This window comes from Lagenorhynchus albirostris, chromosome 10, assembly GCF_949774975.1.
Source record: "Lagenorhynchus albirostris chromosome 10, mLagAlb1.1, whole genome shotgun sequence".
Taxonomy (NCBI): domain Eukaryota; kingdom Metazoa; phylum Chordata; class Mammalia; order Artiodactyla; family Delphinidae; genus Lagenorhynchus; species Lagenorhynchus albirostris.
Genome location: NC_083104.1, coordinates 34119536 through 34144242, shown reverse-complemented (window position 1 = coordinate 34144242; position 24707 = coordinate 34119536). Strand labels below are relative to the sequence as shown.

General features: G+C 37.4%; 1 protein-coding gene across 1 annotated transcript in view; it reads left to right on the top strand.

The window, feature by feature from the left end:
• CACNA2D3 (calcium voltage-gated channel auxiliary subunit alpha2delta 3) overlaps nucleotides 1-24707 on the top strand; it is a 788855-nt gene that overhangs the window by 758204 nt on the left and 5944 nt on the right. The gene's annotated exons all lie outside the window — the stretch shown is intronic.

Sequence of the window (24707 nt, the reverse complement as noted above, 5' to 3'; positions counted from 1 at the left end):
TCTTGCGTCTCCCTTCCACCCTCCCTATCCCACCCCTCTAGGTGGTCACAAAGCACCAAGCTGATCTTCCTGTGCTATGCAGCCGCTTCCCACTAGCTATCTAGTTTACATTTGCTAGTGTGTATATGTCTGTGCTACTCTATCACTTCTTCCCAGCTTACCCTTCCCACTCCCCATGTCCTCAAGTCCATTCTCTGCATCTGCGTCTTTATTCCTGTTTCTTCAGAACCTTTTGTTTTTTTTTTTTTTAGATTCCATATATATGTGTTAGCATATGGTATTTGTTTTTCTCCTTCTGACTTACTTCACTCTGTATGACAGTCTCTAGGTCCATCCACCTCACTACAAATAACTCAATTTCATTTCTTTTTTATGGCTGAGTAATATTCCATTGTATATATGTGCCACATCTTCTTTATCCATTCATCTGTCGATGGACACTTAGGTTGCTTCCATGTCCTGGCTGTTGTAAATAGAGCTGCAATGAACATTGTGGTACATGGCTCTTTATGAATTATGGTTTCTTCAGGGTAGATGCCCAGTAGTGGGATTGCTGGGTCTTATGGTAGTTCTATTTTTAGTTTTTTAAGGAACCTCCATACTGTTCTCCATAGTGGCTGTATCAATTTACATTCTCACCAACAATGCAAGAGGGTTCCCTTTTCTCCACACCCTCTCCAGCATTTATTGTTTGTAGATTTTTGGATGATGGCCATTCTGACCGGTGTGAGATGATACCTCATTGTAGTTTTTTGTTTGTTTGCTTTTTGATTTTTGCCATTTTGGTTTTCATTGGTGTTATACTTTTTGAAAGAAGTTGAAGTTGGATTTCAATGTTAAGTAATTTGTCCTTTTCTTAATCTTCCTAGCCTCCACCGGGCAATGTGAAAATGCCTAATGTACCCAGTACACAACCAGCACTCATTGTAGTTTTGATTTGCACTTCTCTAATGATTAGTGACGTTGAGCATCCTTTCATGTGTTTGTTGGCAATCTGTATATCTTCTTTGGAAAAATGTCTATTTAGGTCTTCGCCCATTTTTGGATTGGGTTTTTTGTTTTTTTGATATTGAGCTGCATGAGCTGCTTGTATATTTTGGAGATTAATCCTTTGTCAGTTGCTTCATTTGCAAATATTTTCTCACATTCTGAGGGTTGTCTTTTCGTCTTGTTTATGGTTTCTTTTGCTGTGCAAAAGCCTTTAAGTTTCATTAGGTCCCATTTGATTATTTTTGTTTTTATTTCCATTTCTCTAGGAAGTGGGTCAAAAAGGATCTTGCTGTGATTTATGTCATAGAGTGCTCTGCCTATGTTTTCCTCTAAGAGTTTTATAGTGTCTGGCCTTACATTTAGGTCTTTCATGCATTTCGAGTTTATTTTTGTGTATGGTGTTAGGGAGTGTTCTAATTTCATTCTTTTACATGTAGCTGTCCAGTTTTTCCAGCACCACTTATTGAAGAGGCTGTCTTTTCTCCATTGTATATTCTTGCCTCCTTTATCAAAGATAAGGTGACCATATGTGTGTGGGTTTATCTCTGGGCTTTCTATCTTGTTCCATTGATTTGTATTTCTGTTTTTGTGCCAATACCATACTGTCTTGATTACTGTAGCTTTGTAGTATAGTCTGAAGTCAGGGAGCCTGACTCCCCCACCTCTCTTTTTCTTTCTCAATATTGCTTTGGCTATTCAGGGTCTTTTGTGTTTTCATACAAATTGTGAAAGATTTTGTTCTAGTTTTGTGAAAAATGCCACTGGCAGTTTGAGAGGGACTGCATTGAATCTGTAGATTGCTTTGGGTAGTATAGTCATTTTCACAATGTTGATTCTTTGAATCCAAGAACATGGTATATCTCTCCATCTCTTTGTATCATCTCTAATTTCTTTCATCAGTGTCTTATAGTTTTCTATATACAGGTCTTTTGTCTCCTTAGGTAGGTTTATTCCTAGATATTTTATTCTTTTGTGGCAATGGTAAATGGGAGTGTTTCCTTAATTTCTCTTTCAGATTTTTCATCATTATTGTATAGGAATGCCAGAGATTTCTGTGCATTAATTTTGTATCCTGCTACTTTACCAAATTCATTGATTAGCTCTAGTCATTTTCTGGTAGCATCTTTAGGATTCTCTATGTATAATATCATGTCATCTTCAAACAGCAACACTTTTACTTTTTCTTTTATACTTTGGATTCCTTTTGTTTCTTTTTCTTTTCTGATTGCTGTGGCTGCAACTTCCAAAACTATGTTGAATGATAGTGGTGAGAGTGGGCAACCTTGTCTTGTTCCTGATCTTAGTGGAAATGGTTTCAGTTTTTCACCTTTGAGAATGATTTTGGCTGTGGGTTTGTCATATATGGCCTTTATTATGTTGAGGTAAGTTCCCTCTATGCCTACTTTCTGGAGGGTTTTGATCATAAATGGGTGTTGAATTTTGTCGAAAGCTTTCTCTGCATCTATTGAGATGATCATATGGTTTTTCTCCTTCAATTTGTTAATATGGTTTATCACATTGTTTGATTTGCATATATTGAAGAATCCTTGCATTCCTGGGATAAATTCCACTTGATCATGGTGTATGATCCTTTTAGTGTGCTGCTGGATTCTGTTTGCTAGTATTTTGTTGAGGATATTTGCATCTATGTTCATCAGTGATATTAGACTGTAATTTTATTTTTCTGGTCGTGTCTTTGTCTGGTTTGGGTATCAGGGTGATGGTGGCCTTGTAGAATGAGTTTGGGGGTATTCCCCCCTCTGCTATATTTTGGAAGAGTTTGAGAAGTATAGGTTTTAATTCTTCTGTAAATGTTTGATAGAATTTGCCTGTGAAGCCATCTGGTCCTGGAGTTTTGTTTGTTGGAAGATTTTTTTTTTTTTTTTTTTTTTTTTTTTTTGCAGGCCTCTCACTGTTGTGGCCTCTCCCGTTGCGGAGCACAGGCTCCAGACGCACAGGCTCAGCGGCCGTGGCTCACGGGCCCGCCCACTCCGCGGCATGCGGGATCTTCCCGGACAGGGCACGAACCCGTGTCCCCTGCATCGGCAGGTGGACTCTCAACCACTGCGCCACCAGGGAAGCCCCTGTTGGAAGATTTTTAATCACAGTTTCAATTTCAGTGTTTGTGATTGGTCTGTTTATATTTTCTATTTCTTCCTGGTTCAGTCTTGGAAGGTAGTGCTTTTCTAAGAATTTGTCCATTTCTTCCAGGTTATCCATTTCGTTGGCATATAGTTGCTTGTAGTAATCTTTCATGATTCTTTGTATTTCTGCAGTGTCAGTTGTTACTGTCAGTTGTTATTGCCGGGGGGGGGGGGGAGGGAGGGGTATGGAGTGCGGGGCGGGCCTGTGGCAGCAGAAACCAGTATGACGTTGCAACAGCCTGAGGTGCGCTGTGTGTTCTCCCTGAGAAGTTGTCCCTGGATCACGAGACCCTGACACTGGCGGGCTGCACAGGCTCTGGGAAGGGAGGTGTGGATAGTGACCTGTGCTTGCACACAGGCGTCTTGGTGGCTGCAGAAGCAGCGTGAGTTTCGTGTCCGTCTCTGGTGTCCGCGCTGATAGCCGCGGCTCGCGCCCTTCCCTGGAGCTTGTTTAGGCAGTGCTCTAAATCCCCTCTCCTCACACACCCTGAAACAATGGTCTCTTGCCTCTTCGGCAGCTCTAGACTTTTTCCCGGACACCCTCCCAGCTAACTGTGGTGCACTAGTCCCCTTCAGGCTGTGTTCACGCTGCCAACCCCAGTCCTCTCCCTGGGATCCGACCTCCGAAGCCGGAACCTCAGCTCCCAGACCCCACCCACCCCCGCGGGTGAGCAGACAAGCCTCTCGGGCTGGTGAGTGCTGGTCAGCACCGATCCTCTGTACGGGAATCTCTCCGCTTTGCTCTGCACCCCTGTTTCTCTGCTGTCCTTCGTGGCTCCAAAGCTTCCCTCCGCCAACCCCCTGTCTCCGCCTGTGAAGGGGCTTCCTAGTGTGTGGAAACTTTTCCTCCTTCACAGCTCCCTCCCAGAGGTGCAGGTCCCATCCCTATTCTTTTGTCTCTGTTTTTCCTTTTTTCTTTTGCCCTACCCAGGTACGGAGTATCTTGCCTTCTGGGAGGTCTGAGGTCTTCTGCCAGCGTTCAGTAGGTGTGCTGTAGGAGTTGTTCCACGTGTAGATGTATTTTTGATGTATTTGTGAGGAGGAAGGTGATCTCCCCATCTTTCTCCTCCGCCATCTTGAAGGTCCCCATTTATCTATTCTTTTGTCACGTCTCCATTATAAAGGACTTGGGCTTCGGATGCATGCTTCTCAAGCTCTGAAAATTGAATTGTTTTTTAAGAAAGGAGGCAAACCAAATAATATACAACCTTGTTTTCTATGTTTGGAAACTGCGCAGGCTAGAAAAGAGTTGTACAGTTAGGGTACTTAGGATAATTCTAACAATACTTTCAATCTAAGTCTCTACATATTATGTGAAATGGTGAATTCAGATAACCATCTACTAAAGCATGGGCTAGGGTAGAGGTTAAAATATGTTAGCTCCAGTGATGAAGCTGACTCAAGAGAAAGGTCTTGAATACACATCAGCTTGAATTCTCCACTTAACCTTGCTGTGTAGAAACAACATCAGTCTCAGGTGTTTCCTGAACAGTGGTCTAAAGTTATTTAAAAAGTGAATTAGACAGGTTCAAGGTGATGGCTGTTCTTCTGGGGGCACCTGTGCTTGTGGGCAGCTTCATTAAACCATTTGACTTAGACTATTAACCATATAATAATCCAGCTAGCCATATTGCAATTATCTCCCATCTTACATTATTAGAACATCCCTTGTGATTTATTTTTAAGTCACCATGAGCAAAGGAATTTTATTTTTTACTTTTTAAAATGACATTTTTCTACTTTGTTTTCTCTGTCAGAATATTTAGCAGTTGTTTTTAAACACAGCATGAGGCCCATCAGAATCATCTGGTGGTACTTGTGGAAATGTATGTTCCCGTGCTTCGCCCTGTACTTACTGATTCGCAATCTACAGGAGGTGGGTCTGGGAATCTATATTTTGGCTAGGTTCTCCAGATGAGGGATACTTTCCTGGACTTCACTGCCAAAAGTTTGATTCTTTCTCCTTTTTCCTTATTGTTATAAACTGGGGAAAAAATCATAAATAATTTAGAAAAAAAGAAAAGGAGAAGAAAACTGAGGACAAGGCAATGCCAAAAGTTTCATGTGTACCTCCCCTCCCCAAAGATTCAGAGGTTGTTGTTGGTGATGTATCACCACTGTGTGTTCAGGGCTGTAACTGGGAGGTGTGGTTATAAAACAACCAGGCTCAGATGAAAATGGCTAACCTAGTATTTCGAGTTGAGTTTATGGAAAATGAGTGACAGTTAAAAAGGGATGAGTAATCATAAATGAGCTGTGAATCAGGGCTTCAGGAAAACCTGAACAGAATCCACCCAGGCATCACTAGCACTTTGGGAGGAGGGATTTCAGAACTGTGTCATTGAATTTTGGAGAAAGCGGTATTACCTCCCTGTAAGAAGGTGTGCTGAACTATGAACCAAAGCTAGGATGCATGAAGTTAAGTCATCACCATCAATTTAGAAAGGGGAGAAAGTAGACAGGAATGGAGTTCTCCAGATTACTACCACAGTGATTTTTAAAGGATGAGGCAAATTAACTGTTTAGTGTATCATGACATACATTTTTCCTCTCATTTTAGTGTATGTTTTATTTCTTTTTATAAATTCTTCTGTGATGTGACTTTTTCCCTCTGAAGCAGTCTTTTTTTTTTCCTTCTAGCATTAAACATATTTTAAAGCAAAAACTGAAGTACAACCCTGCTGTTTTTAGATGAAAGTAAATATAATTTATTAAATGCATTTGTTTATGAGATTATGTGTTCCCTGTGCACACATGTGGTGGCAGACACTGTGGTAAGTACCAGGGATTGGGGATTGAGATTGTCTTCATTCTTTTTCACAGCTGCATAGTGCACTGTTGTATGGATGTATGAGAGTTTATCCACACGACTTTCTATTGATAGACATTTTGGTTGTTTCCAGTCTTTTCTTATTACACCTGATCTTGCAATGAATAGCTTAACACATACATAATTTAACATATTTGGCAAGATATTTGGGGATGTATTCATAGGAGTAGGATTTCTAGATGAAAGGATAAACACATGTATCATTTTCCTAATTGTTGCTTCTCCTTCATGGAGGTTGTGCCATTTTGCATTTCTTCTAGAAAGTTATGAGAGTGCCTGTTACTCTTTAATCTTTCCAATTAGAGCATTGTCAAACTCTTAGGTTTTTGGGGATTTTTTTTCCCAATTGAAAAATACTTTTTCTTGTAGTTTTAATTATAATATCTCTTACTAGAAGTGATAGTGCAGATTTTTTACTTATATTAGAAATATTGTCTTTTTAAGTAAAATGTTGCAAATAATTTTCCAAAGTTTGGCTTTTAACTTTTTCAAGGAACTATTCTTTGATTTTTTTGAAATTTCCTTTATTGTTCATTTTCTGTTTCTTTGATTATTGTTTTAACTTTATATATTCTTCTATTTTCTTTGGGTTTTATTTGCTTTTTTTTTTTCTAATTTCTTAAGGTAAAAGCCTAGATCATTGTTTTTAGGTAATTTTTCTTCTCTAAACATTTAAATCTATAAATTTCCCTCTACGAATGATAACAATATAACAATCCCTCTACGAATGATAACAATGATAACAACAGACTTTGATATGTTGTCTTTTTATTGTCCTCTAGTTTAAAAATATTTTATAATCTGATTTGTGATTTCCTTTTTGATTTCTGTGTTATTTAAAGTGTGTGGCTTAATTTTCCAAATATTTGGAAAGTTTCTAGATTACTTAATATATTTTATTCCTACTTCAATTCTATTGCAGTTTGAGATCATATTCTGTATGATTTAAGTTCTTTCAAATTTACTGAGACTTATCTTATGGCCCCGTATATTGCCATCTTGGTGAATACTCCACATGCATTTGAAAAGAATTTGTATTTGAAAGTTGTTGCTTGAAGCATTCCATAAATGTCAATCAGGTCAAGATGTTGATAGCATTGTTGAAATCTTCTATATCCTACCCGATTTATGGTCTAATTGTTTTATCAAGCGCTGAGAAAGAGTTGCTAAAATCTCCACCTCTGATTGTGGATTTATGTATTTCTCCCTTTATTCTATAAATATTTGTTTCATTATTTTGAGATTATGTTATTAGGTGCACGCAGGATTTTTATGTCCTCTTGATTAATTATCTTATTTTCACTATTAAGAAATGGCCATATTAATCTCTGGTGGTACTCCCAGTCTTTGATATTAATATACCAAACCAGCTTTCGTCTGGTTACTATTTGCATGTTATCTCTTGTACCATTCTTTTACTTTCACCTTATCTGTGTCTTTATTATTAAATGCACCTCTTGGACGCAGCATACGTTTTTGGTCTTGCTCTTTAGTCCCTTTCGTTCTTGATGTTGTTTATGGTATATTTTATTGTATTTTTATTCACATTTTAAATTTACATATGATAAAATTTGTTCTTTTTGTCATAGATGAATTTTGACTGACACTTACAGTTGTATATCTACCATCACAATCAAGATATAACAGTTCCATCACCCTAGAAAATTCTCCTGAGGTGTCCCATTGTGGTCAGCACTATCCCCCAAGCACAGCTTCTAGCAAACAGTGATGTTTTCTGTCCCTATAATTAAGCCATTTCCAGAATATCATATAAGTGGAATCATACAGAATGTAGCCTTTTGAATCTGGCTTCTTTTACTTAATGTAATGCAGTTGAGATTTATTCATGTTATATCTTATCAGCAGTTAATTCCTTTTATTATTGAATAGTATTCTGGTGTATGTACCACAGTTGGTTTATCCATTTTCCAGATGATGGACGTTTGGGCAGTTTGGAATTTTTAATGATTGTGAATAGAACCAGTGTAAACATTCACAGACAGTTGTTTATGTGAACATAAGTTGTCATTTCACTTGAATGAATACCTAGGAGTTGAATTTCAGGACCGTATGTTTAATTGTGTGAGAAATTGCCAAATTAAATTTTTTAAATGGCTGTACCATTTTGTCTTTTTGCCAACAGTGTATGAGAGTTTCAATTGCCCCTCATCCTTGCCAGCTTTTGATATTGTCATTTATATTGATTTATTTTTATTTTAGCCATTCTGAGAGCAGCACAATGGCATGTCATTGTGGTATAACATTTCTCTACTGAATAATGATTTTAGGCTTCTTTTCTTGTGTCTATTTGCCCTCCATGTATTTTGTTCAGTGAAATGTCTGTTCACATGTTTTACCAATTTTTAAAAATTGAGATATAATTGACATATGACATTATATAAGTTTCAGGTATACAGCATAATAATTTGATATTTATATATATTGTGAAATGATCACTACAGTAAGTCTTGTGATGAGAAAACTTTTAAGATCTATGCCCTTAGATAGTGTCAGATATACAATACAGTATCATTAACTATCACTATATATATATATACACACACACACACACACACACACACACACACACACGCACACACACACACACACACACACAGTCACCGTGCATTTAATCCCTATGACTTATTTATTTTATAACTGTGAGCTTGTAACTTCTGACCACCTTCACCCATTTCACCCACCCCCAACCCCTGCCTCTGGCAACCACCAATCTGTACTCTGTATCTGAGTTTGAGTTTTACTTGTTTGTTTTAGATTCCATGTATAAGTGAAATCATACAATATTTGTCTTTTTCCATCTGACTTATTTCCCTTAGCATAGTGCCCTCAAGGTTCATCCATGTTGTTTTAAATAGCAAGATTTCCTTCTTTTTATGGCTGAATAATATTCCATTTTATATATACCACATTTTCTTATCCATTCATTCATCAATGGGCATTTAGTATGCTTCCATGCCTTGACTATTGTAAATAATGCTGCAGTGATTATGGAGGTACAGATATATTTTCAAGTTAGGGTTTTCATTTCTTTTGGATAAATACCCAGAATTGGAATTGTTGGATCATATGGTAGCTCTATTTTTAATTTTTTTGAGGAACCTCCATACTGTTTGCTATAATGGCTGCACCAGTTTACATTTCCCCCTTTTGTGTACCTGTTGGCTATCCGTATGTCTTCTTTAAAAAGGTGTCTATCAGATTCTCTGTCCATTTTTTAATCAAGTTGTGGGGGTTTTTTGCTGTGTTTTGTCCATTTTTTAAAATTGGGTTATTTGTTTTCTTTTTGTTGAGTGTTTTGGGTGTTGAAAAATTTTTGTATGTTCTAGATACAAGTATTTTGTAGAAATATATGATTTAAAAATATTTTCTGCTAGCCTGTAACTTGTCTTTTCATTCTCTTAACAGTGTCTTTCAGACAGAACAGAAATCACGTTTGTTGAAATCTCATTAACTGATTTCTTTGATGGATTGTGCTTTTGTTTTGTATCTAAGAAATCTTTGTCTAACCCAAGATCACAAAGATTTTCTCCTATACTTTCTTCTAAAAACTTTATACTCTTCAACTTTATATTTAGGTTTGTAATCCATTTTGAATTAATTTTTGTACATAGTGTGAGGTACATATTGGGATTTTTTTGCATATGGATATCTACTTATTCCATTATCATTTTTGAAAAAACTGTCCTTTCTCCACTGAATTACCTGTGTGCCTTTGTTGAAAATCAGATGACCTTATATATGTGTATCTATGTTTGCACTCTATGCTATTCAGTTGATCTATGTGTCTATCTTTTCTCCAGTAACAAGCTGTCTTGATTATTGTAGCATTCTGTTATGTCTTGAAACCAGGTAATGAGAATCCATAACCTTTCCTTTGTTCCACTTTTTCAAAATGCCTTTGTATATTCTAGTACATTTGCCTTTCCAAGTAAATTTTGGAATAAGCTTGCCAATTTCTGTACAATACCCTGCTGGGATTTTGTTTGAAATTGTGTTCACTATAATCAGTTTGGGGAGAATTGACATCAAAACACTACTGAGTCTTCCAGTCTATAGCCAAGGTATATCTCCCCATTTATTTAGGTCTTTGATTTCTTTCATCAGTGTTTTATAGTTTTCAGCTTACAGATTTTTCAAATATTTTATTAGAGTTGTACCTAAGTATTTCCTGTTCCTTTGGTACTACTTTAAATGATACTTTTTCATTTTGGTTTCTGACTGTTCATTGCTAGTATATAGATTTTTCCATATTGATCTTGTATTCTCCCTCCTTACTAAACTGACTTATTAATTCTACTTACTTTTTTTTTCTGTGGCTTCTTTAGGACTTTCTGTGTAGACAAATTATGTCATATATGCACAGAGACAGTTTTATTTCATCTTTTCCAATCTTTCTGTTCTTGTCTATTGTACTGACTAGGACCTCCAGGGTGATACTGAATAGGAGAGTGTGAGTGGACAATCTTGTCATGTTCCTGATCATAAAGGAAAAGGATTTAGAACTTCATTATTAGGTCTAGTGTTAGCTATTGTTTTTTTATTTAATGCCCTTTATTAGATGAAGAAAATTCCCTCTTATTCTTATAAAAGTTTGTCAAAAGTTTTTTTTTCATCCTTTTAGATAATCATAGTTTTCCTACTTTAGTCTTTTTATATACTGTATTGCATTGGTTTTTGAATGTTGAACCAGTCTTTCATTACTGGAGTAAATCATACATGGTCAAGATATAATATTCTTTCCATATACTGCTGGATTCAAATTGCTAATATTATACTGAGAAATTTTTGCTTTATATGGTCTATTGATGTGTAATATCCTTTTCTTGTAATGTAGTTGTATGGTTTTGGTATCTGTATAATTGTGGCCTTATAAAAAGATTTGTGAAATGTTTTCTCCTCTTTTACATTCTAGAAGATTTTATGTAGAACCTATATTATTTCTTATTTAAATATGCAGTAGAACTCTCCCAGATTGAACACTTCTGGGCCTTGAGATTTCCTTGTGGGAATTTTTTTGGTTTTGTTTTTGTTTTGGCCACACTGCATGGCTTGTGGGATCTTAATTCCCTGACCGGGGATTGTATCCAGGCCCTCAGCAGTGAGACCGTGGAGTCCTAACCACTGGAACGCCAGGGAATTCCCTCTTTGTGGGAAAATTTTAACTTCAAATTTAATTTCTTTATTCAACAGAAGACTATTGAAGTTAATCTATTTCTTGTTGAATGAGCTTCGGTAGTTTGTGTCTTTCAAGGAATTTGGTTTATCTGCATTGTCAGATTTATAGTCATAGTGTTGTGTTTTTGTATTCCCTTATCCTTTTCATATCTGTAGGGTCTCTAGTAATGTTCCCTTTTTCATTACTGGTAGTTTTACTTTTAGTTTGTGTCTTCTCTCTTTTTCACTTGGTACTAGAAAAAACAGAATAGAGGTTTAATAGTTTTGTTGATCATGTTAAAGAACCAGTTTTTAGTTTTATTAATTTCTCTGTTGTTTTTGTTTGTTTGTTTTCAAGTTTGCTGTTCTTTTCTTAGCTTTATCACCTCCCTTGTCTTCCTTGCTTTGAATTTTTCTCTTCTTTTTCTAGTTTCTTCTGGTTAAAACTTAGATTATTGATTTGAGACCTTGCTTCTTTTATAATATGAGCATTTAATACTAGAAATTTTCCTTGAAGAAGTTTTTTTAACTGCATCTCAACAAATTTTGATATGTGTTATGTATTTTGTTTTTCATTAAACATTTTTGGAATATTTCAAAGTATTTTCTCATTTTCCATGAAGCTTCCTCTTTAACCTTAGATTATTTAGAAATGTGTTGCTCAGTTTCAAAGTATTTGGGGGTCTTCCAGAAATCTTTCTGTCATTTATTTTGGGTTTAATTTCATTATGGTTTGGGAACATTCTTTGTATAATTTCAATTCTTTTAAGTTTCCAAAGATTTGCTTTATGACTTATAACATGATTTAATTTGGTGAGTGTTTCCATTTTTTAAAAAACGTATATTTTGCTGTTGTTAATTGGAGTGTTCTATACCTGTCAGTTAGGTAAAATTGTTTCTATATCCTGAACAATTTTCTGTCCACTTATTCTGCTAATTCTATTGATTACCAAAAGAGTACTGTTACAGTCTCTAACTATAATTGTGGATTTGTCCATTTTTCCTTTCAGGGTATATTAGTTTTTGCTTCATGCATAATAATTCTAAATGTGTATATACCTAACAACATTTGATATATATGTTATTATGCATTTTGCTGAATTAACTCCTTTATCACTCTACGATATCCTTCTTTATATTAATAAAGTCACTCCAGCTTTTTTTTAATTAGTATTTTCATGGTATATCTTTTAATATTTTTACTTTGAGCTTATCTGTGTGTTCATAATTAGAAGGTTTCTTGTTGACGAGATACAGTTGGGTCTCACGTTTTTATGCAGTGTGTCAATCTTTATCTTTTAATTGGTGTGTTTAGGCCATTAACTTTTAATTTAGCTCTTGATATGTTTGGCTTAAAAGCTACCATCCTGGGCTTCCCTGGTGGCGCAGTGGTTGAGAGTCCGCCTGCCGATGCAGGGGACGCGGGTTCGTGCCCTGGTCCGGGAAGATCCCACATGCCGCGGAGCGGCTGGGCCCGTGAGCCATGGCCGCTGAGCCTGCACGTCCGGAGCCTGTGCTCCGCAACAGGAGAGGCCACAGCAGTGAGAGGCCCGCGTATCGCAATAAAAAAAAAAAAAAAAAAAGCTACCATCCTTTTGGTTGTGTTCTGTTTGTTGTTGTTCTTCTTTGTTTCTTTCTCCTCTTTTTCTCCTACCTTGTTTTCTATTGAGTGTTTTATGATTCCATTTTTTTCCTGCTACTGGTTTATAGTTTATATGTTTTCAAGTAGATTTTTTTTAATGACTGTAGTAAGGTTTACAACATACATCTTTAATTTCTCATGGTTTATCTTCAAATAATACTATGTTTCATGTGTAGTGTACATACCTTATGATAATATACTCCCAATTCTTCTCTCTCATTTTAAGCCACCTGATATTTTTTTCTATACTTTTTTGGCCCAGTCTCTCTTTACTCAACTCTGAGATTCAAAATTCTTGTTTGTTAGACTGCTTGATACTGTGTTGCTTATTGAAGTTCTGTTCATTTTTGTTTCAATCTTTTTTTCTCTCTTTCTGTTCTCTTATTTGGTGGTTGCTATTAACTTGGCTTCAAGTTTACTGATCTTTTCTTCCATTAAAAGTCCAATCAGCTTTCAAGTCTATTCAATGAATTTTATTTTATTTTTTATTCAAGTATAATTAATTTACAATATTATATTAGTTTCAGGTGTACAACATAGTGATTCAGTATTTTTATAGATTATCCTTCATTTAAAGTTGTTATAAAATATTGGCTATATTCTCTGTGCTGCACAATATATCCTTGTTGCTCACGTATTTTATATCTAGTAGTTTGTACTTCTTAGTCCCCCTACCCCTTGTTGCCCCTCCCCCTTTCTCTCCTCACAGTAACCACTAGTTTGTTCTTTCTATCTGTGAGTCTGGTTTTGTTTTGTTAAATTAATTCAATTCATTTGTTTTATTTTTTTAGATTCCACATGTAAGTGATGACATAGAGTATTTGCCTTTGTCTGACTTATTTGACTAGCATAATACCCTCCAGGTCCATCATCCATCCATGTTGTTGCAAATGGCAATATTTCATTCTTTTTTATGAATGATTAATATTCTATTATATAGGTGTATATGTATATATATAAAATATATGAACCACATCTTCTTTATCAACTAAAATTCATTGTATTTTAGATTTCAGGTACTTTATTCTTTCTGTTTTAGGATTTGAATTTGGTTATTTTATACAGTTTTCGTATTTCTGCTGAAATTCCTTCATCCCTTTGACCAATATATCCATGGTTTTAGGTTCATTAACATATAACTATATTTTCTCATCTACATATTTACTAATTCTAACTTCTGAGTCATATGTTGTTCTCTTTTTAGTGACTGATTTTTCTCCTGAATGTTTTGTCACATTTTATTATTTCTTCACATGTATAGTAGTTTTTGCACACTGAATATTTTGGATGGTACATTGTAGATGCCCTGGATTTTGTAATCTTCCTTTGGAGAATAAACTTGATTGTACATTGCATTTAAATTACCAGTGGATCACCATGCTCTTTGGGTGGCTTGGTTTTAGGTTTTCATTGGTTAGTCTGTTTCATCTTTGCTCCTAGCCCTGGAATATAGTATTTATTCATTAAAACTTTTTCCCTTTATCATGTATAGCATTTATCTGCATCAGTTAGAATTATAGGTGTCACCCTAGGTTAATTTAACATTCAGAATTTTTGGATTTTAACAAAACACCTCTCTTTTTGTTTTTTTAATAAGAAAAATATGATTTTTGGGACTTCCCTGGTGGTGCAGTGGTTAAGACTTTGTGCCACCAATGCAGGGGGCCTGAGTTCAATCCCTGGTCAGGGAACTAGATCCCACATGCATGCCACAACTAAGAGTTTTCATGCCACAACTAAGGAGCCCTTGAGCCACAACTAAGGAGCCCACCTGCTGCAACTAAGGAGCCCATGTGCCACAATTAAGGAGCCCGCCTGCTGCAACTAAGACCCAGTGCAACCAAATAAATAAATAAATATTTTTTTAAAAGAAGAAAAATATGATTCTCTTTAGGGCTGGCAGTGGAGGGAGCTAAACAAAAGAGAAGATGATTGTGACAACTAATCAAAGTCTGTTATATCAACCTAGAGTTTTGTGCAAGGAGGAAACGATGATGTGAAAGCCAAGTACTTTATGATGTTAGATTGGGGAGGTACCTTAGAAATCACTTTTGAGGTAGGAAAACTAAGGCTGAGAGAGGGAATGCGATAATTCCCAAGGTGGTTTGCCTATTAATTTCACACTGGGAGCTTGATTCAACTCCACTGACTTTTGAACCAGTCAACTTTCCAGTATCCCCTGCTATTCCCACCTCCTTCATTTTATTCCTCATATCTACTCCACATTGATATTGTCTATGTGGATATGGGAGAATAGTTTTCATTTTTGTTCTGGGACACTTTTTTTCTTCTGTGTTGGAGTATATCACCAATAGTCACAAAAATCTGTGTGAACACTAATCTCTCAAACCTACAACATTGCCTTAGATATAATGTTTCTGGAATGCATCTGTCTCTCTTGAAATTTCCCTATGGCTCTGGGTCTCTACCTCAGTACTTAACACCCTTCAAAACGAATAACTATGCTGTTTTGTGATAAGAAACTATTTAATAGTGGTGGGAATTATTAGCAACATTGGTTTAAGAAGTCAGATCTCAAAATATACCAAACTACATGATTTGTCTGACTCTCTCCCTGGGAGATTGATTCAAAGCTACAAGATATATTATTCAGAAAGCATCAAAGTAACAAAGCGTGGGTTCAGCCTTTATTTCATTTGGTGAAAATATATTGAGTTTCAGCTGTAGATCAGGCAGAGTTAAAGATGATATTATAGAGGAACTCAGAGAGGGCTCCTGATGGGGACTTAACCCAAGGATATATAGTCAAATTGGTCACATGGAAGAGGGCAGCAAAACCACTAAGGAGGTACTTCCTTTTTCTTTCAATTAATGATCTTGGAGGAATTTCACGTGATTTTAGTTTTAAGCAACTGAGATTGTAAAGCAAATGCTGATCACTGAGATTTAGTTTTCTACATATGTATGTCTATAGTCTAAAAAATAGAAAGCTATTTTTCCATGGTTCTGGTTCCTATTAAATGTAATTTCTACTCATTGTAGAAGACTGAACAGTAGAGAAATATATAAGAATAAAGTAAAAATCACATGCCATCTCACCACTCAGAACTGAGGCAGAGAAATTACATCCTTACACTCTAAAGCCAAGTAGTCTGGATCTAAATCCCAGCTCCATGTCTTATTAGCTCAGTAACTTCAGGCAAGTTACCTAGTTTCTTCATCTATAAACTGTGGATAAGTAAAAGTATTTAAATGGTGCTATATTTCCTTCTAGGCTTTTTTTTCTATGCAAAACTTATACTTAGTCTAATTGGTTTTTTGCTCTTAACAAAGTGTGGTAGACAAAATGCCTTTTTCATATAATGCAAGATGTCCAACCTTTTAGAAAGAAATTATTGATAGTAGAATGTGACTTTTCCAGTTAAAATTAGATGTTCAACTCCCCAGTGAATTCTTTTTAGTTTTGAGTCTGTTTAGACCTCCCGATGGTTCATTATGATGTTGTTCTATTTTGCTAAATGAACCCAACAATTCACTTGGAGATTGTAGAAGACATTGTAAAGCTAGAAAGTGGGAGATTATAACTGTGAATCCAAAGTAATGTCAATTTGAACCCTCCAATCGAGAGACAGGTTCTCTGGTGTCAGTTTATCAGTGAAATTTGCCCCAAACACTTTTCCATCTGATATTTTGATTTTTATGGGGTAAGATGGAAGGAGTAAAGTCAGACAGCTTAAATCCAGAACTTGGCTCTGATACCTATTACCTGTGCTATCTTAAACCAAGATGGGACCAAATTACTTACATTCTCTAAATCTCAGGTGCTTTTTCTATAACTTGGGAATAATATGACCTGCCTCCTAGAGTTGTTGTAAAATAAACCAGTTTTAGGTAAAAGACCTTCACACAATGACTGCTGTGGTAAGAGCTCAGTAAGTGGTAGATGGTGATGACCGTGAGGATGGTGATTAAAGTGTAATCATTAAAATAAAGACTTAGAGTCAAATAGGTTTGGTTTTATAGAGTTTTTTTACTTTGATATTCAGTGGGTTTTAGGATTTGGAAAAGTTGTTTAACTTATCAAAGCATATATATTTTCATCCTTAAAATGAAGATGATAATTCTTTGAGTTGGTATGAAGATTAAAGGGGGAAGTGCTTAGAAAAGTGCTTGGCCCTAGGTAAATACTCCATAAATGTTAGCTATTATTCTCATTATTTATAAGAAAAGACACTAATAGTTCCAGTGAAAATATTTAACAAATTCCTTACTCTTCTTAAGGGATTAGAAGAAAATGGTTCATGTCATAATTAAGAGGATTTACTGAAGACTCTAGTACCAAAAAAATAAATGAATAAATAAAAGACTGAAAAGCTAAAGTAACAGCCAAGTTTTAAAAATATCTTTTGTTGTCAGCTCTTTTGAGATTTTCTTCTTCTGAGATGAGAAAAGAAAATTAGGTCCTTTTTGCATTTAATTCTATGGGGCTCTTTCCTCCATATTTCAAACACAAAATAGCTTTCCTTGCCACCTGCCTTGGGCTGATAATGCCAAAGAACTTCCTGCCCAAGTGGTTTTTAAGCTCTGGGTTGGCACCATAAATCTCAACAAATCCTTGGTGGGGCTGAGGATGAGTGAAAGTCATTATTATGGGTCTTTTGGACTCATTCTGTCTGCAGTATAATAAATACCACCGTGGGACACTGCGCCCTGCAGACAAAGCATCACTTGGGCTCTTTGTGTGCACTTTCCATCAGCAAGTCACAAGTGGAATGTCATAATGTGTCCATTGTATATACATTTTTGAATAAATAAGTATAACAAAGACAATATGCTCGTCTCATTTAATCTCAGCTCTTAACTGTGAAAACACAACACATTTCCTACTCTAGTGAAATGGAGCAGGAAAGGCCTGTACCAGTGTGGTTCCTGGCATGCTATCAGAGGAATACCTGGTGGGAGCCATGATGATGGTTTCTAGGGCTCAACTCCCTAATGCCTAAGTTTTCCAATTGTAATTTGATCACTTGTTTTCAGGGATGGGATTTTTGTCAAATGTCTTGTAGGCACCTATTGGACAGATCCCACAGCACTGGCTCTTTTCCAACTCTGGATAGGGTCTCTTACACCAATAGATTTACTGGAAGAATGCCAACAGGTTGTCAAGTGAGGCTTTCCTTGTAGCCCCAGACTGAGGACCTGAGCACCACAGGTTCTGAAGAGAACAGCCATTTAGCTGGCACTGATTTAGAATTGGAAACTCTCCCCCCAACCCCCACCTTCAAGTTTATTTGAGGGTTGACAACTGGTCCGCCTTTAATCTACCACAAGAAGACTGATGAGGGGCCTAACAAGGAAGAGATCAGGGTTCATGGAAAGAGGCGTTTTCCTCCAGGGGGTACTTTTTCCTGCTGGGATCCAGATGGGTGGTGGGGAATTCTCCAAGACTCTAATATATTTTGGGGGTATCTGAAAGAAGGGAGGTCCAGCACTGGCCAAATGTCTGCTGGGTGGCAGGTGTGCTGACGTGTCCTATCCAAGCAGGGGAAAGAGATCTAGAGGGAGAGGGCTAGGCTTGGAGAAGGAGCAGCACTGAGGTGGCCTATGGCTGGGCCGGCAAAGATGCCTGTTTCCCAGGGACCAGATAGACAATATGGAAGATTGCTGTCATCTTGCTGAAACTCAACAAGAGCGTTGCTCTCCAGGAGAGGTCCACACTAAGGGCAAGAGGCTGTGGGCACGATGCTGATGACAAGAGCTGTGTGGGTGGTCACGCTGGGGCCACGTTGAAGGGCTCTCGGTTCTCAGGAGAATCCACGGTAACCTCACAAAAAAGCCACATTTGGGTGCTGGATCCACACAGAGGACACCAAAGGCCAAGCTGTTACAAGCTGTGGTGAGAGATTACACCATGGCCTGGTGAGTAGGAAATGCTTGCCTCTTTGCTGCTCCATTTTCCCCACCCCAAATGACTGAAGAAGCTAGAAAATAGAAGCTTGAAGGAATGACAGTGTAGAGCTTCAAACTAGATATGAAATTAAAGTATTAAACTAGATTGGACTAATTTTATTAACCTCAAGTTTTCAGAAAGTTAGGGAATCTTTCCAGATATCATTTAGAGATGAGAAAGCAGGAATTCAATACAGTAGGGTTGAAAATAGAGACTTAAAAAAAATTGTTTCGGGAATTCCCTGGTGGTCCAGTGGTTAGGACTCTGCGCTTTCCCTGCCGAGGGCCCGGGTTCCATCCCTGGTCAGGGAACTAGGGTCCCACAAGCTGCTCCACACGGCCAAAAAAAAAAAAATTGTTTCATGTTTCTATCTTTATTAAGCTGAGACAACTCAATAAGCTTGTTCATTTGCATTCCTAGGTTAATCCTCACTGCTGCATGCTGTATTTCATTGTCCTACTGAAGTCTGTTTGCTGCATTTCATTTAAGATCTTTGCATCAATATTCACAAAAAGAGATTATTCCGTAGCTCTTCTTTCCACCCTCCTTCCCTTCCTCCCTCCCTCCCTCCCTCTCCCTCTCTCTCCCTCCCTCCCTCTCTCTCTCTCTCTCTCTCTCTCTCTCTCTCTCTCTCTCTTTCTCTCTTTCTCTCTCTCTCTCTCTCTCTCTCTCTCTCTCTCTCTCTCTTTCTGTCTTTCTTTTTGTATAATCTTGGTCAGGTTTTATATCAAGGTCCTTGATAAAAGAAATCTGAAGTATTTCCTTCTTTCCCTGTGCTCTGAAGCAGCTTAAATGTTTTAGAACTACATGTGCCTTGACATGCTAACATGATTCACCTGTGAAATGTCCTGGGCCTGACACTTTTGGGGGTGAGCAGGGGAGGCCCTGCTGTTCGTTCTTTCACCTTGTTTGAGCTGAGCCATGAGTAGGTGAGTGTTGCCCTTTTACCTCCCCCATGCCACAGGGTACCACAACTATGGATTAGAACATGGCCTCAATATTTAATTTCCAGTTTAAATTTAAGCAGTCCATCACCAAATGCTTGCTCTCCACAACTTATGGGCCTGGGTCACTGTAGGGCATTTGGGGACACATTGGGGGAATACAGGCGTCTCCCCACCTCCAAAGAGAATAGGGTCTTTGGAGATCCACATACCCAGTCCACCTGGAGAGTAGTACAACCTAGAACACAGTCAGTGCCAGATTCAAATTGATTCCCTGTGATTTACTCATTGTCTTTATTTTATCTTTAGAAAAAATATGGACAATTTGTAAAGGTTGAAAATCTATAAAAAGTGAAAGACTTTAAAATGTTTTAAGATTCTGTCCTGCCCGATTATTTTTTGAGCCATTGTTTTGTACCCAATTAATGAAAAGCAAGCCAACCAAATTCTCCAAATGTTCACCCTGGGGTCCTCTGGGAATCTTAGCCATGGGTTCCCCCCACCACACACACTTGTCCAGGCAGCATTAGGGGAGCAGTGTGGCCGCCTTCCTCATCTGGGTAGCAAAGCCCCCTCAGCAGATAGTCCCTCTTGTCAAGGGAGGCTGTCTTGAAATTGCATCATCTTTTTTCCTCTAGTTCTTTCTCAGTCTGTTGTGAATGGAAAAGGGAGGACTGGGTTATTTCAGTTCCGGCAATGGACAGATCAAAATTGCTTCCCTCTTCCCTATTCTGTTTCCCTTGAGGACCTAATTTATTTCATGCATTTTGACCTATCCCTGCTTAGAAATGGCTGCTGTGATTCTCTGTTGAGGCATTTCCCTTCCGCCTTGTTTGGCCCCCAGGCCAACCCCACAGGCCACGATCCCTCTACACAGCGATGTCAGTCTGGCTGCTGGGCCCAGCTGGATGGAGGTGTGTTTTATGAAGTTCAACCCTACACCCTGGGCCATAAATACACATTGTGCACATAAATGTACAGCTAACATTGGCCAGACCCCTCCAAAAAAACATGTTAATAAGCAGACAGTAAGTCTTTAAAATATGGAAAAGCAGTTAATCTTTCCGCTGGCAAATCCTTGGTAGGGGGTGTTTTCCTCCACTGTAGTAATAGCTGCCTGCAGAGATTTCCATCTCCTAGGACTGGGGGTAAAAGACGGGGAGTTTGCTGTGGGACTTCATGAGAACACTTGGGGAGCCTTCACCTTGGAGGGTAAATGTGTTAAAACGAATAATATCTTGCACTGGTTGTCATTAACCATTCATATCAAGTGATCACTGGGTCTGCCCTTGAGGAGCTTGAGCACTAATAACTCCAGTACGAGACAGAAAGTCGGCTGCCTATGGTAGCAGCCCCGTAACAGGCCTGGGCTCCAGAGGCTTGCAGCTCTGCCCCTGTTACTCTAGGAAATCAGTTAATATCTTGTTTCCCAATCTCTAATATGGGCACAATTATGTCTTATTGTCTGTATGTTCTCTGAGTCCCAGTTTTCTCTTTTGTGAAATGAGAAAATCAATACTCTTTGCCCCTAGCATAACATTCCATTTTATAAATGTTTTAAGAATACACGTACACATTCGCCTTGTAAAGAACTCCAGTGTTACAGATTAAGTTTAAGTCTCCCAGGACAATTATTCCCAGTCTTCTCCTCTTGTCCACCACTGCCATCCTGTTCCCTCCCCTCCATCCCCTCCTCCTTTGCTCTCTCTCTCACTGATGATGTGGTAGGAGGACCAGACTTGAGGGTAGGGGTGGGGGCTCAGTAGACAGAAGGTGCCTGGAGCCAATACATGCTTGCTTTGTTGGAGAGATGGAAGGTCAAGTCTGCAAATTGCCTCTAATCTGTTGAGCAGCCATGATTTTATCTGCATGTCTCAGGCAGAGCATGGGAGTTGCCAGTGGGTTGACTTAAGGAGGATATAGGTGACAGCTGTCAATCTGGAGATGACATGATCTGTGCCTTATAAATAGTTAATTTCACTTGGTCCTTTCATTCCTTTTTATCACTAGGGAGACACTTCATATGTTTTGTCCTTTTTTGTGTTCTACCCACATGTGCTCCACTTGTTCATTTATTCCTTCTATGTTAACATGAGTCATGGGTCACTTACTGATACTGTCTACTCATAACATAACTGATAAGTCTTATCCATCCCATTTATTTTTCTTGTTCTCTGTAGCAGAATCAAATACTCTTAGATGAGTATTTCTAAATATTCTTAAACATTTATACTTTATGTATAGTTTTGCAACGTTATTTTCCCACTTATTATGTTTTGGGTAATCTTTCATGATGGTAAATTGACACCTTTTACCCTTTCATCTGGTGCCAAGTAGACCATAGAACAGACACACTGTTGCTTATTTAATCATTCCTCTGTTGATGAACTTTCAGGTGGGTTTTGTTTTTTCCTCCTCTCAATGAACAGTGTTACCAAGAGCATCTTTATGTATGTCTTCTTGGGTTCTTGAACAATAGTTCCTCTTACTGAGAAGTAAAACAACTGGAAAAATAGGATCTAAATGATTTTTCACTGTAACAATAACGAATTGTTCTCATAGGGGCTGTAAAATTCACTTTCCTACCAGCAGTGTAGAATAATATTCACTTCTTCAGACTCTCCATCATTTGATACTACCATAGACAAAATTTTGCCATTCTGCTGGTGAAAAATGCATTTCATTATTTTAATTTCATTTTAATTTATATTTACCTAATTTGTAGTGAGACTGAACCTCTTTTACATATCAGTTGTCTATCTGTGTTTCCTTTTCTGTAAATTATCTCATGTGTTTTGATGCTGATTAGGGGCAAGCATCTTCCCTTCTCTCTCTCTCTCTCTCTTTTTTTTTTATAAAATTCAATTTTATACAATTGTCCAGACTGTTCTTTATATTTAACCTTATGAATGAATCTTAGGATCATCACCTCAAATTCCATCAAAATTCCTGTTGGGATTTTTATTGAGATTACTTTGAATTAAAAGGTTAATTGAAGGAGAAATGACACCTTTAATATATAACTGTTTCCTTCCACAACCACTGTGGATTTTTTTTTTCTTTTATATTCAGTAAATTTTGATCATTTTCTTCATAAAGAAACATCTTTTACTAGGTTTATCCTTGGGCATTTCATAGTAGTTATTGACAATATCAATGGTTCTTTATTTCATAAATATTTTTTCATTGGTTATTGCCAGTGTCAGGGAAAGGCTGTGGTTTTATATGCTGATTATGTAACTGGGCAGCTTGCTTAGTTCGTTTCTTGGTTCTAACAGTTGGTCAGTGGGTTCACACGGATTTTCTATGAACACAGTGGTATCTGTTCTTTGGGTGACTTGGTAGTATTCACTTGGGGTTAGATTCTCAATGTGCATTTCAGGTTTTTTTCATGCAGTTGGTTTGCTGGTGTTTTTTATAGCTTGGCCAAATGTTGATAATTTATACTTTATCCCCCAAAGTGTGTTTGATCTAAGTTTTCAAATTGTTTGTAATGATATACGTAATACTCACTTAAAATGTTTAAAATGCCTCTGTATATTTTAGGTTTTAATGTAACTTTGTGACTTCTTTTTCTTGATCAGGAGTGCCATAAGTGGACTTATGTCCTTGTTCTTTTAAGCCAGAGTTTGATTCTTTTAGTTATCTTCACGTTTTCATCTGCATCTTATTCTTCTGCTTTTATCTTTATAAGTTCATTCTGTCATTGATTCAGTGAATGTTTACTGAGCATCTGCTCTGTCCCAGGCATAACTCTGGCTGCTGCGGATAAAAGTTAACCAGGGGCAGACACATGTGGCCTTCCTCCCATGGAAACCACAGTTTGTTGTGAGGGACAGACAGTGAGCAGGGAAGGAGGAAGTGGAGGCAAAGGAGATTGAGAAGAAAGGCAGTGAGGTCATTGGTGTCCTTGACAAGAACCAATCCAAGGGTGTGGTAAGGACTACAGCCTTATTGGAGTAGATTTGTGAAAGGAGAGAAGTGAGGAAGTAGAGAGAGAGGAAGAGAGAGAGGAGAGAGAGAGAGATTGTGTATAATTCTTTTTAGGAGTTGTACTATAAATGAGGACGGGGAAGTTGTACTATAAATGAGGACGGTGGTAGGTGAAGGTAAAGTTAAGGGAGAGTTTTGTGTAAGCTGAAGAAAATGGCTAGTAGACAAGAGAAACTATTTGTACAATGATCACCTCTCTCCTCTTCCATCAGTCACATCCTTGCAGAAGCCTGAGGGCTGGGCTTCGGAGAGGGGCATCAATTCTCAGCACAGTGTACCACAGGGGAGAATGAGTATAGGGCACAGGTGCAAGTTTATGTTCTTATTTTTCCAGTTTCTTGATTCAAAAACACAGTTCATTTATTTGCAAAATTTTTTCCCAGTAAAAATATTTAAGCAGCCCAGACTCAAATCTGCACAGATTTGAGTCTGGGCTGCTCTCAAATTCTTAAGGATTAATTGGATGTGTTTTTAACCTTTAATTTCCACTGCTTATATCTTTTTGCTATTCATTTCTAATTTTAGCCAAATGTAAAAGAAGAACATGTAATTGGTGCTTTCTGCTCTTTGGAATGTGTTGCATTTCCCTGCGTTTGAAAATAACTTATATTCTGTTATTGCTTAGATCTGAAGAGTTTTTGCTCTATATTTTAAGCAAGTCATGCATTCATCATACCATTTTGGTATTTCTATCAGTTTGTATACTAAGATCATGAAAATTCATGTCATATCTTGTTATACTAGATACACTCTAGAGAACAGAACAAATTTTTTGAGAGAAAGATGAAGATAACTTCCACAGAAATTGACCGTTTTTTAATGTTATAGTCTAGTTCATCTGACTAAACTGAATTTGGTAAAATATCCTGAAAAATTTATGTGACAGGGATTCTGGGGCTGGGGCTAAATATTAAGCTAATCTGTCGGCTCTAGAAGAATATGGGATTTGTTCTCTAATTTGTTCCTCCAAAGAGTCACTGGTATTTCTGGTTCAAGGAGTATTTTTATGGTGATATTACTTTGTCATTTCATTGTATTGGGTAAGGTGAGAAAGAGGTGTCGTTAGGCTTACTTATGT